Raw genomic sequence first — 14316 nt, forward strand, 5'->3', positions numbered from 1 at the left:
AACAGGCCTCTCTTCCACCAGGGACCTGCCCTGCCCAGCAGCTCTGTACCCTATATTTTCAGCTCTGTATTTTCAATGGCAGCTGAGCTAGGTGCTAGGAGACCACCTGAAATTGGCTCACAACCCGTTCACCTTGTTTTGATCTCTTGTTATCTGGTGTGCTCCCTGGGGCATTTGGTGGGCCGCTGTGAGATACAGGAAGTTGGACTAGATGGGCCTATGGCCTGATCCAGTGGGGCTGTTCTTATGTTCTTAACTACAATTCCCAGGAAGCCTTGCAGGTCTCTTGTTATCTGGTGTGCTCCCTGGGGCATTTGGTGGGCCGCTGTGAGATACAGGAAGCTGGACTAGATGGGCCTATGGCCTGATCCAGCAGGGCTCTTCTTATGTTCTTATGCACCCAGAATGGCTTCAAAGGGGAGGGACCGCTTGCATGGAGCAGTGAGGCTCCCTGCAAAACTTAGTGCTTTGCACCCCCTCTAACTACGCTACTGTATGGAAGATAGCCTGAAGATCATTCCTAAGAAAGAAAGATAACCTTGTGCGAAAGGCATGTAAAACCTCTGTAAACCGTTTTGTGATCTTTTTTTGAAAAGTGGTACAGGTTGAGACTCATTATTCATGTGGGTTCCATTCCAAGCACTCACATGGATGGCAAAAAACGCACTGTAGCAAATCAATTTTTTTTAAAAAGTTTCTTTGCTCCAGTGATTTAAAAACACCCTTGCTGAGCTTTGTGATGTAAGATAAGAGTCATTAGGAAGACAATCCATCAATCAGTCGTCCTCCAAGAGCCCTTCGCCAATGCAAAGTGATCTGCTCAGGGGGAAGGGAGGGGTCCCCTGGAGAGAGAAGGATTGATGGATTGTCAGCCAGCTGTCCTGTCTGTCTCTCATTAACAAGGCTGTTGTTAAAGGACTGTTCAGTTTTCTAAACTGATTTTAAAGGGATGCATTTTTCCCCTTCTCCAGGGATCAGCACATTCCTTCTCATTTGCAGTGGCCATTTGTATTGAGTCAAATCCGTGTAAAAAAAAATCTGTGTATAAATAGGCTGGACCTGTATGTAAATATTGTTATTATTATTATGCCAATTGTGGAGGTCTTCTGTGTAATAATAATAATAATAATAATAATAATAATAATAATAATAATAATAATAATAATAATAATAATAATAATAAATGGTGACACTGAGACTGGGACAGAGTGTGTATATCATTCCCCATCCACAACTTCTCTCCTCCAAATCAACCCATCCGTGGCTCCCTTCTTCCACAGAGTTCCCATATGGGTCTGCTCCAAATTGTAACTGCGTAAATTCTCCACTACAGCAACTGTTACCCTGCACATGCCCAATCTCGTCTGATCTCGGAAGCTAAGCAGGGTTAGGCCTGGTTAGTACTTGGATGGGAGACCACCTGGGAATACCAGATGCTGTAGGCTTATACCATAGTCTTTCGAGACTGAAGGTTGCCAACCAACCAACCAAATTCTCCACTTCAAACCTTTCTTCAGTTTTTGTGGTATTTGCACATACAGGACCTTTCTTGTCCAAGGTTTGCCATGTGAGGCAAGCTTCTAAAAAGAGCAGTGCGCCATCCCACTGGCCATAGAGTTTTGATTGCATGTCGATTTGTTGGCAGACGTCCCTTGTGTAAAATTTCTCGGTTCACCCAAGACCACGTGGCTCCCCCTGGATTTTCAAGCGGTGCACCTTCATTCTTCACAGGTATTTGACTATAATGATATATAAATCAAACGATGGATTTAAGTGTTTGTTCAAAATAGCATAATATTTTCAACCTCTGCAGCTATGAAGAGATAAGCAAAGTGCAGAAAAATAATGTACACACACACACACACACACACACACACACACACACACGAGAGAGAGAGAGAAGCATTTTCTTTCTCTCGCTCATTGCTTTCCTTCCTTCGCCCTTAAAGCTAAAAGCATAAAGTACAGCCCGTACGTTCCTTACCATTACTCCCCAGGAACATTGACCACAGAGGTCAGTAAGCATTCATCATGAGCTTTGGGCTACTTTCCTTGGCAATGCCCTCAGGCAACACTAGGGGCTAAGAATGTTTACAGCAGGGGAGGGGGGAAAGAGAAAAATTTCACACACACAGTCGCACACGTGCCAAATGTGCTGAAAAGCTGAGTAGAACATTACCTTTCTTCTGCTACAAGTGAGAAAATTACATTTAAAAACAAAAAAAACCACCACCACATCTTCTGTATACCTTCTGCTTGTCCTCTTATGACTGATAGTTTTGTGGCCTACCAAAATGCTAATTATCAGAACTCTGTAGTGACCTACTTAGCGGTGCATATTCCTGCCAGAGCTTCCCGTAACATGTCAAATTGAATCCAGGCTGAGGAGTGCAAGCCCTGTCTACCTTGACACACTATGCGCCAAGTTTGGGAGGGAAGGGGGGGAAACCGGCAAAAGGAAGGAAAGCTAGGTCAAGTTCACTTGTTAATTCAGGGCTTTTGTGACATAAAAACATGTTTACCACAATGTAGTGGCATAAGAGCTAACATGATCTCTCATGTAAAGGGATTCACACAGTGGCGCAGAAGGCACTGTCTCTTGTTGCTTTTTATGTATCCGAGAGATCTACAGGCAGACTTCATTAAACTATTCATTATTTTCTCTCTATCCCTGCAGATTAAAGAAAAACACAAGCCATTGAGCACGGCATTCAAATAAGTCCCACAGAAACAAATGGCGGTTCAGTGGGAGAAACATTTGATGGACTCTGCCTTCAGGTTTTTAAAAACCTTTTAATTCATCACTTGATCATTTTTTTCCCCAGTACTCTACACCAGTGATTTTCAGCCTTTTTCATCACATGGCACACTGACAAGGCACTGAAATTGTCAAGGCACACCATCAGGTTTTTGATAATTCCCAAGGCACACCATGCTGCCAGTGGGGGGGGGGGTTCACATCCCATTGGCCCTAATAATAAATGACCTTCCTCAAATTCATGTGGCACACCTGTGGAACCATTCGTGGCACACTAATGTGCCACAGAACAGTGGTTGAAAATGGCTGCTCTAGACTCAAGGAAGAGTTGTTTTCCTTGGCACACTAATAGGATTTCCTTCTCAATTTAATTAATGGGATTCCTACCACATTAGTTGCCCAATCCTAACTAAATTCCTCTGTGCCTATATTGCGGCACCCGCATGGCTAGCACTGCATCCTGCAGGGGAATTGAGCATTCCGGAGGTCTTCTCAGGGTAAGGGGACATTTGTCCCCTTGCCTTGGGGAAAGCCAAGAGCAATGGGTTCACTCAGATTTGCACCAGCAAAACCACTGGCACAAATCCAAGTGGATCTGTGTTAGTTGATCAGGCCTTGGAAGGGGGACAGAATATGGCATACGCCATTGCTGCTGATCCTGTCCCTCTCCAGGCCACTGCCCTCCCCTCATCCCATTCCAACCTCTCCTGTGCTCCCTGGCAGGAACATACCTGCTCCAGTGCATGCTGGAGTGCATGTGCTGGCACCAGAGGACCAGTACAGGCCTTCCCACCAGTGGGCCTGGAACCTGCACTGCTGCATCATGCTTTTCTGGTCATTGGTGACAGCCTGACCAGCTCACCTCAAAGAAGATGCAGCTTATGTTCCAGCTTGGCTTAAAATCTGGCTAAGAAAATGACATTTCCCATGAGTCACCAGGACCCTTGACTCCAGCATGCTGCTTACTCTGCGCTCTAGACGTTGTCACTGTCATTGCTAGACGTACATAAGAACATAAGAACAACCCCACTGGATCAGGCCATAGGCCCATCTAGTCCAGCTTCCTGTATCTCACAGCAGCCCACCAAATGCCCCAGGGAGCACACCAGATAACAAGAGACCTCATCCGGGTGCCCTCCCTTGCATTGGCATTCTGACATCGCCCATTTCTAAAATCAGGACGTTGCACGTACACATCATGTCTTACCTGGTTACATGACATACCTGCTTAACCCATTTTTGCCTGGCCCACAGGTGTACACATTTGGTCCCCGTTGCTTATATGAACACTGGGCAGAAATTAATGTGGTTTACAAGGAAGGAGGGAGGAAATTTTGATGATGAGGTGGTGGCGGGTGGGGGGTAGGGCTCAAACTTGGATTCAGCTTGCAAATAAACTGAGCCACTTCCCAGTTTGGGGAGAAATTGTTGGAGTTGGTGCAACTCCATCTGCTATCCAGAGGGTGCAGGATGCTGTCCAGAAGGGGTCAAGCTATGACCCAGCGACTCTGACCTTTCTACCTGTTCTCTCTGTGATCCTTGTGGGGTGTGGCCCTAACTGTTTATCCTTCCTTTCTCCTCTGAGCACTTCCTCTTGCCCTCTGACCACCGACCTGTTAAGATGGTGCACACCAGGGCTCTGACGCCCATGCCATCTTGAGCGCAAGGCATGCAGGGCGAGGCAGCTCTAGGGTCTTGCTATCTCTAAGTGTTAGCTGAACCTCTGATCCTAATCAGACGCTGTAAATATACACTCAATGGAACTGTAAGTAAATAACTTCTTTTTTGCAACTTTAACAAGCCATTGCCTCTTTGTCTTTTTTAATTGATTAGCAGTCAGTTGGGTGAGGGAGGTTTCCTGGGGTGATACCCAAAAGGGGGGGAGGTCTGCTGCTTAAGCTACTCTGCTTCCCCCCAAAGAGGAAACTATTTTTAATTTCCTCCAACAGAAATAACTCACAGTGGCATAGCCAGAGGGGGTGCAAAGCACTAAGTTTCGCAGGGAGCCTCACTGCAGTGTGCAGTAAGCTTCCCAGGGCCTTGAAGAGCAGGGGGTAAAGGGGGTAATTTGTACCCAAGCCCAGGATCAAAAGGGGGGCCCAGGAGTCAAAGGAGGGGGCCCAGAAATTTCCTGGGATCAGACATTTTCCAAAACTGTGACAGTGTGAGCAACCAGGCCTTTGAGCAGAAAAGGGCCTCCTGAAGGAACCTGCCATTGTCTTTATACTGGGAACAGTATTCTGTCATTCTGTACAAAATCGTTTGATCTAGTCAGACAAAATTCATCTACAAGGTACATTGAGCTGTACGGTTGGCAGGCTACCAATATCTTTAGGGAGATGCAGTTCGGCTAGACTGCCAAGTTCCTGTTCTATTAGATATTGGCCACAGTACTGAGCCTGAGGATATGATTTCACACACTGCTGGTATGTTCCCCAATGCTCTTGTGAAGGATGAGCTCCAGCACATTTACTTTTTGGGTGAGCATATATAATGAGTGAGATCCCACTCTCACAAGTCACTCCCGAGTAAACTCTGCCATGTTAAAAAAAATCTACTTTTCAATAACGTTCAGAATGCACTTTCAAAGTATGGTAGCCCCATACCTCTGCCCCCTTTTCCATAGGACAGTGAAGTTTCAATTCCTGCCAAGAAAGCTTTTCCACATCAGTCTTGACCATGGCACTGCCTTGGGAAATCACAGAGGATTCTGGAGGGCCTTCTAGGGCAGATGTTTGGCTTGTGGCAACCCCTTGGGCCTAACCATTGTGTAAAGCCATCTGTGCAACTTTAAAAAACAAGGAAAAGACTTGGAGCCCAATTTTATACTTAACACAGTGATCCATGCACCCTGGGTTCATCTCTTGCGATGGTGCTGACTGCCATAAAGAACCGAGAATGCGTGCGTTAATGAGTGCTTTATGGCAGTCAGCGCCTGTTGCAAAAAGCACTCTGACATTGCACAGTTCAGGCAGCATCAGGAGGTGCGCATCAGGAGGAAGGCATCAGGAGGAAGGCCTGCGCCTTCCCTCCTGCACCGTCGTCCGTTCTCCCACTTGCCAGAGGATGATGTGGAAGAGATGGGAGACTTGGAACAGGGATAGGGAGGGGTTGGGGGTATATCATATTGGGTCCTGGGGGGGGGAATCTGTGGCACCAGTGCTGCCAATATCCTGACCCCTTCCCAAGCCCAAACCTCCAACATAGGTCAAAGCAGATTTGCTACAGCAAAATAGCTGTCACAGGTCTGAGTAGACCCATTCATACCGAGGATACCTCTGCAACCACCCACCCCCACCATAGGGTACAGTGGTTACCATTTTGACGCGGTTGCATCAACGAGGGTGGAAACTATAAGATCGGACTGCTCTCATTGATTTATTTCACCCTCATCTTTCATAGGTTACAGCCCACTTCATTGTGCATTTGTCTTTTGTGTGTTTGTCTTTAAGGTGCTATGAGAATCTGTTGTTTTTGCTGCAACCAGCTAACACGGCTACCCCTCTGGAAGCTGTGTGCCTTGAAGTCTGCTGCACACTCCCCCAGAATCTGCATACGGCAAGGGAACCCTGTAATAGTGGACACGTTGTCTCTTGGGTAGCTTTTCTGCCATTACCAATCTCCTTGTTTGCCGAGTCCCTGATAGGCTTCCCCAGGGTTCTACCGAAAACAGTTTGAAAATGAAAATCACTGGCACAGATAAAAAGACCTTCAGCAACTGTTGACTATATTGAAGGAGACACTAAGTAGCAAGCTATGCTCAACAGTTGCAGAAATGTACGCCAATGTTCGACAACAATTCCCATTCATTTCAAAGGCCCTTTGCACAGAAGCAAACCTTTTAAAACTGTGCCTAAAGTTACAAGCAGAAGGAAGCCTGAATGTGAGGAATGTTGTGTGTGGAGCTGCTGCAAAGAAAGTTGAGGCCACATGTACCAAACCTGGACGGGTTTTCTAAGCAGTGTTATGTGCATGTTGAACGCAAAATCAATACAAGAACCAGCTTGGAATGTAAATGTAACAATTTGCATCTCTCTACATGGAGAAAAATGTGTTTTACATCACACTTCTATTTATAACACAGGCCTATATACAATTTGCTATCCTAGAGCCCAATCCTGAGGTCCGCGGCACGGTTCCGCACCGCGGACCTCAGTCGCAAATGTGCCATAAGCCACATTTGCGGGGCTCACCACTGGGCTCCCGCTGGAGCTATCCCAGCGCCAGTGCCCGGTGGTCACCCAGGTTCCGCAGCTCCGCGGTCTCCCGGACTGCCGGGCTGCGGAAATGGAGACGGGGGCATGGCCGGGAGCAGGGCTGCTTGCCCTACACGAGTGCCTTTACTTTAGCACCGACCTTTTGGTCGAACGTCCCCTTCTCCCGAGGAGACGCAGGATCCGGCGGCAGCCTTCCGTGGAGCCGCCGGGTCTGGGAGCTCTGGGCCGCTCAGGATTGGGCTTTTAAAAGTTAGACCTATTCTTGGGTATATTTGGAAGGCTGTTTCCAAAAAAAAAAATGACCTCATTTTTGCCCTATTGGCTCTAGTTTTGAGGGCATGGCATCGTCACCTTAAAAAATGATTCATACAGCTTCCTCGTGAGGAAGCCATGGCTATGTTGTACCCCCAAATTAGAGCCAATCGGAAAAAAACCAATGCCATTTTTCAGTTTAGCATCCCATAAATATCCTACATTTGTTCAAATGCCCTAGGCTACTAAAAAAAAGTGTCTTTTTTTTTAACTAGACCTGTGAATTTTTTGTATTCCATTTCACTGGCTGAATTTGCTGCTAAGTTAAAACAACATATTGCAAAGGGTGGTAAGGAGTTGCCCCCTACCCTCTCACTGGCCAAAAGGCTGATCAGGGCTGATCAGATGGGACACAATTTGCCCAGGCCCTTCTCAAAGTTAACAAGAGATTCTTTCTGAAATGGCATGAAACCCTTTCTGAGTCTGCTCATCAAAAGGCTGTTTCCAGGCAACTTGGTCTTTTTCCATTAACTAATGATTATGCTGCAATTTTACAAAACAGCCCTATTTTCATCGCAAACTCCTCTGACTTGCTTGCTGTTCAGTTATATCAACGGAAAGCTCCAGTAAGATGTGATGCATGGAGAAGTAATTTATACACACTTCAGTTTGAAGGATAATTGGCAGAAAAGATATTTTTCATGTCACCACTGAAGCAAGTAAATGCAGGTAGATTGTTAACGGAAACATGGGGTACTGGCACCAAAATAGTTCAAGTTGGCATTAGTTTGGGCAGTATAGTAATAAAGAGACTCTAAATTCAGGAACAACTGACACTTCTTAAAAAAATCACATATCTAAAAGTCTGAGGAAGCTGCAAAGGAGAAAGAACAGGAGGTGGCATCAAGTTGATCAGGCCCCTGATGACATAGCAATGCCCCCTGATGGGTTCTAAACCCTGACACCACCCCTGAGAAGGAAAGGGGTGAATCCAGTTTGCCAGATCAGACATACTCCTTGCCCACCTGGTCTGGCCCCTGAACCATTGTTTGAGGAAAGAGAAGACTGGGCTTTGCCCTGGTTTAACAGCATCTGCTCTGCTTCTCCACCGCCAGATGACCAGGGGTGTAGTTAAGAGGGAGGGGAGCACAAGGACTTAACCTACAGCAGGAGTGATGATCTCACCAGCAGCACTCAGGGACAAACTTTTTTCACTGTACTTAATTTGAATTTTTTTTCCTCCCGAAGAATCTAAGTTGAAAAGACACATCAAGCTCAGCTGAAAGGCAAACTGAGAAATTTGCTTAGGGACATATGTTAATGTCTAGCCCAGCGGTTCTCAGACTATGAGTCATGACCCAAATTTTTGGTGATTTGCAAAACTGTCAGGGCAGTTTAGGTTATGTGCATCAAGGGTTAAACAAGCTGCTAATGGGCAGGGGGGGGAACACTGCTGTCCAATCATTAGCCACACTCCTTGACAATAATAAATCAGCATTCTTTAGGGCTTCTAAAAAGTTTGAGAACCACTGGTCTAGGCTATCATCTTTTCTAAGGGCTACCTGAGAGACAGTATGTAGCACACGTTTTATTAAAGCTAAGGTCTTAACACTTTTTACCTGGAAACAGGTCTTTTTGGGAAACAGGTCTTTTTGGGAATGCAGTGGGACTCGTGGAAGAAGGAGAAAATTTGTTCTCAACTGCCTCTGAAAGTAGAACTAGATCCAATGGGTACAAACTGCAAGAGAAGGGATTTCAATTGGACATCAGGAAAAAAATTCCTGACAGTATGGGCGGTTTGGCGGTGGAACAGATTGCCAAGGGTGGTGATTGATTCCCCCTAACTGGAAGTCTTCAAGCAGAGGCTTGACAAACACCTGCTAGAGGAGCTCTAGAAGGATTTCCTGCTACGTGCAGGGGGTTTCGACTAGATGACCTTTTAGGTTCCTTCCAGCTCTCGGATTCTAGGATTCTATCATTTGTGAATAATCATGCAAAGGCTAGTGTTTAAATATCTCTTTTATTTGGGGTATTTTAAACCCCAATTTTTATACCGTTGTTTTAAACCTATTGCAACCCAGTCCAAGAGTTTGGAATAAAATGAGCTACTTTTTTCACTTAACAAAAACAATAACCTCAAACCAGTGTTTGAACCCCCTACTGTTCTAATCTCAAAAAAGATAATGGGATTAAACAGAGTGTAGAAGCAGAAATAATAGTGGAGGAAGAACTTTGTTTATCCAAAGGAAAGCAAAGTGAAATAGAGGTGAGATCCTACTAACAGCATGAATGGTAGGAGGAGAAATCTCTCTCCTGTCCTGTTTGGTACCCAGTTGCCAGGGTCAATTTTTTAAGTGCCAGTGGCCTCTCTCTAGGCATCTTCAGTTAGGTTGCAGAAGGAGGCAGAGGTGTTTGACAAAGAAGAGTATGGCAGGCAAGGAATTGAGGACATGACGGCGAAGGGGAACAACTGCTTAGGGGGAAGGAATCAGACAAAGGAACTAGGGACCAGGGGCAGATCCAAAGGGGGACCACGGGTGCATGCCCCCCAAACTGTTGAGCCAGTGGGAAGGGCACCCACATCAGTGGATCAGAGAAAGGAAGGGGGATAGGATCTGGTGGTAGCATCTGCTTCCTTCTGCTTTCCCCTGGGCCCGGCGTTCCACCCCCTGCCCCATAGCTGCCCTCCCCCATCCCTGCCTTTCTCCTGCTCTCCTCTTGCCCCAGAATGCCTCCATGCCACTTGGCACAGGACTTGATTTTCTCAGCATTGTGGGTCCTGCAAACGTGTGGCCAGCAAGGGCTTGTGCAGGTATTCCTGCTAGTACTTCCTTCCAATGGGCCACTCCTCCTTCCACCAGGCCATCATGAAATGACTCACAGCTCCTTGGCAACAGCCATCTCCATGGCAGTACGTGCTAGACTGGCGCACCTGCCAGGGAGGATTGGGCTCTGAGAGTCATACAAATAAACTCCAGCCCACACACACACAGAGAGAGAGAGAGAGAGAGAGAGAGAGAGAGAGAGAGAGAGAGAGAGAGAGAGAGAGGAAGCGCTCTCATTCAGGACTAACAGGGTTATCTGCGTTATCCTACCAGGTAGAGCTTTAGCACATATCATGTTCAGATGTGTGGTAAACTGTGATAAACAGGATGCATGAAGGGTCAGAGAAATTACACGTGTGTGTTTGGGGCAAATCACTAACTAATTTTAGATTAAAATAGAAAATCATGGTCTTCCAATAAAAAAAGGCTTCCCTAGTTATGGTTATACACATTCGAAACTGAGCTCAATAGCTCCACTAAAGCAATTTACAGAATTAATCTGTGGAACTCCTTGCTACAGGATGTGGTGATAGTGTCTGGCTAAATGCCTTTAAAAGAGGTTTGGACTGATTTCTGGAGGAAACGTCCACCACAGGTTACAAGCCATGATGGGTGTGTGCAACTTCCTGATTTTAGAAGTGGGTTACCTCAGATTGCCTGATACAAGGAAGGGCACCAGGATTCAGGTTTCTTTTTAACTTGTGTGATCCCTGAGGCATCTGTGGGCCATTATGAAATCCAGGAAGCCACCCCCTCCCTTTCTAACATGCGATGGAGCCTTGTGCGACCCTCAGACCCCCTGGGGAAGCATTCTGAGGCTTCCCTGTGGTCTTAAACTGCATTTCCGGAAAAATGGAAGTGCAGTTTCCGACCGTGTCGGGAGCCTCAATGAGGCTTCCTGCACAGTCCTAGAGGTACGTAGACTTAGTTCCCATTTGCCCAGCACTAGACCCTGCTGCTGTGGTGACCCATGGGCTATCATTGGTTTGGTTTTAATGAATCACAGGTTGTATAGGTCTCCCATTCAAATTCAAAGCCCTCGATTTCCATTGCACTCTTTCTCTGCAGTAACAATCGGCAATTTTATTTTCGTAGCTAATTGATTCCCTTCTCAAGAAATCTGATCCAAAATGGTTGATGTAGTGGGTCTTTTCCACTGCTGACTGCTATGATCCTTTCCATATGTCCATTCTTCTGTAGTTAAAGGCAACTACCCAGCTGACGACAAAATGATAAATGCAAGTGAAAAACAATACAGCGCTCAGATGAAAGAGCTGTGGTTAGTCCTCTGATTACTATGGTAAAGCATCAATTATATGCTAGTAACTTTCAATAGTCTATGATTTTTTTTTTTCCAACATAAATTTTCACACTGTAAGTGGATCTCTGCGTTACCGTAGAATGTGTATAATTTCACGTTGTGATTTGGTCAATGAGTAGGTGAAATGGAAACTGCTTTTCTTAGGGTCAGTAGAATGTCTATGAACCTCTTTTTTTTCTCCAGGCACTGAAGATACAAAACTATTTATCTCCCTACACACTTTCAAAAAAAGATTCAAGGAAGCAAAGAGCTGTTCCTCAACCTATCGACCAGGAGCAAGTATAGATGGAAACAGTTTCGAGTAAACGGCACACAAAAATGGAAAAAACGTAAGTTGATTAAGAATCCAAAATGAATAATTATTCCCATAATTACCCTAAACTGTAATTATAACTGTCTAAAGAGTGAAAGTATCCATTTTTCACTCCCCTTAAAATAAGGTACATTTTGTGATATATTTTTTTTGTCAGATGAAAAAGAAAGGCCCTTTTGTGAAAGGCCACCAAGTTAATGCATTGGATCTTTTCCACTGAGAAAATTATGCCTTTTTCGTGATAAATCAGTGACTCAATTAACAGGAGGTTCTGCGTGTATGAGAAGCTACGGACAAGTCTTCTTACTTATGTTGGTAGAATTATGAGAGAAAAGAGCATTTCTTATGTGTTACAATGTTTCTTTTTCTTTTTTTTAAAATATATTGCTGTACTTCCATTAGGTATAAAAGTCCTCCTGATCATTGTCGAAGTGATTCCTTGTCTTAGTGCAGAGGTTCTTAACCTTTGGTACCTCAAACAACCTCAGAAGAATTTCAAACTGCTCATGCACCCCGTCCATACATATGCTTGTTTATTTTATTTACATTATTTTTTCCTGAAATTGCATTGAACAGTAGCATAGCTAGAGGGGATGCAAAACACTAAGTTTTGCAGGAAGGTTTCCAACTGTGTGCAAGGAGCCCCTCCCCGTCACCTTTGGAGCCATTCCAGGTGGGGGGGACAAAAAGGGAGGCATACACCTCTGTTTTGTTTCCCCACACCCCCCCCCACACCGCAGAGAGGCTCCCTGCAAAACTTAGTACTTTGCACCCCCTCTAGCTATGCTGTTGGCATTGAATACATATGGAGAAAAAGGCGAACTTCTAAAAACAACCTAAAATTTCAATCACAGAGAAAAAATGTTCGCTTCAAAGAATTTGAAGGCATTCAAAAACTTGTGAGAAATATCAATGAGTTGGCTGAAATCCATAAACCAGTGGTTCTCACACATTTTGCACCAGGACCCACTTTTTAGAATGCGAATCTGTCAGGACCCATTGGAAGTGATGTCATGAACAGACATGACATCATCAAGCAGGAAAATTTTTAACAATTGTAGGCTGCAATCCTACCTACACTTACCCAGGAGTAAGTCCCATTAACTATCATTGTTAAAAGAATATACATAGTAGCTTGTTAAAAGTATCGGTCTGTAACATTTCCCCAAATGCAGTCACATCCCATGGAAGCATCAAGTCTAACAGATTAAAAATAAAATATTGAAATGAATGGGGGCCCACCTGAAATTGGCTCACGACCCACCTAGTGGGACCCAACCCACAGTGTGAGAAACACTGCCATAAACAAAAAATATACCTTTACCTTTATTGGCATAAAAATAAGCAATTTCATACAAACTCATAGCACAGAGAGAGAAATGCAGCTCCTTATGAGGAGCTCTAGCAGGCCACATCACCTAACATTTACCATGTTACACAATAGACTAGTCCAGGGGTGCCCAAACTCCAGCCCGGGGGTCACTTGTGGCCCTCAAGGGCTCCCAATCTGGCCCACGGGAAGACCCCAGTCTCCAATGAGCCTCTGGCCCTCCAGAGAGTTGCTGGAGCCTGTGCTGGCCCAATGCAACTGCTCTCAGTGTGAGGACGACTGTTCAGCCTCTCACCTGAGCTGTGGGACAAGGGCTCCCTCCACTACTTGCTGTTTCACATCTGTGATGCAGCAGTGACAGAGAAGCAAAGGCTGGCCTTGCTTTGTGCAAGGCCTGTTATAGGCCTTGAGCTACTGCAAGACCTTCATTCATTCATATAAGTTCCCTCTCTAATATATTGTTTTATGTAAATTTATTCAAATTTGAAATGTAAATTCATTCTTTTTTTTCCCTGGCCCCCAACACAGTGTCAGAGAGATGATGTGGCCCTTCTGCCAAAATGTTTGGACACCCCTGGGCTGGTCCACAAAATATATTTTGTTAGCCTATCAGTAGTTAGGGTGAAATCCAGAACTGAATTGAAACATAAAAATATTATTCTCATTTATTAGGGAAAAAATATGTCTCAAGGAAAAAAATGTCTCAATCTGAGGAATGCTCCATGCACATCCTGGACCCTATTCATGCACCCCCTATGGTTGCAGGCCTTCCACAAGTTAAGAGCCCTTGTCTTAGGAGAAAGCACACTGGAAATGCAATAGCAACATGGCGGGTGTCAGTCAAATGGGTGACATTTCTCTTTAAGGTAACATTTCAAGTTTCAAGGAGAATCTAAAACAACTTCTTGTAATTAATATTTATTCTTGGCTTTTTATAAATAAATAAATAAATAAATAAAGTCAGAAGAGTAATCCGATGACCAGAAAGGCAGTATATAAATACCTAGTTGTTATTATTATTATTTATGTAAAAAATCATAAAGTCGCAAGCCTGCGACTGCAACCCCACCAACGAAGCTGGGTTGAAGTTGCTGCTTTGAGCAGCGGTTGGGGGAGGTGGCAAACTGGCAGGACTGCCTCACACCTTGATCTTTGCACCACCATCCCTGGCTCACAGCCCACCTTGCCGTTTCACCCTGCAATCTGATCTTCTTCTTCTTTGTTGAGAGCAGGGGAGAAGAAGACTGAGGATTGATGCAAACCTGGTTGGCAACCTTCAGTCTCGAAAGACTATGGTATA

The 14316-nt window shown here is 45.0% G+C and overlaps 1 pseudogene; it reads left to right on the plus strand.

The window, feature by feature from the left end:
- Positions 1–1325: 1325 nt before the first annotated feature.
- Positions 1326–1445, plus strand: LOC136638262 (5S ribosomal RNA; annotated as a pseudogene).
- The last annotated feature ends 12871 nt before the right edge of the window (positions 1446–14316 follow it).

This window comes from Tiliqua scincoides, chromosome 1, assembly GCF_035046505.1.
Source record: "Tiliqua scincoides isolate rTilSci1 chromosome 1, rTilSci1.hap2, whole genome shotgun sequence".
NCBI lineage: Eukaryota > Metazoa > Chordata > Lepidosauria > Squamata > Scincidae > Tiliqua > Tiliqua scincoides.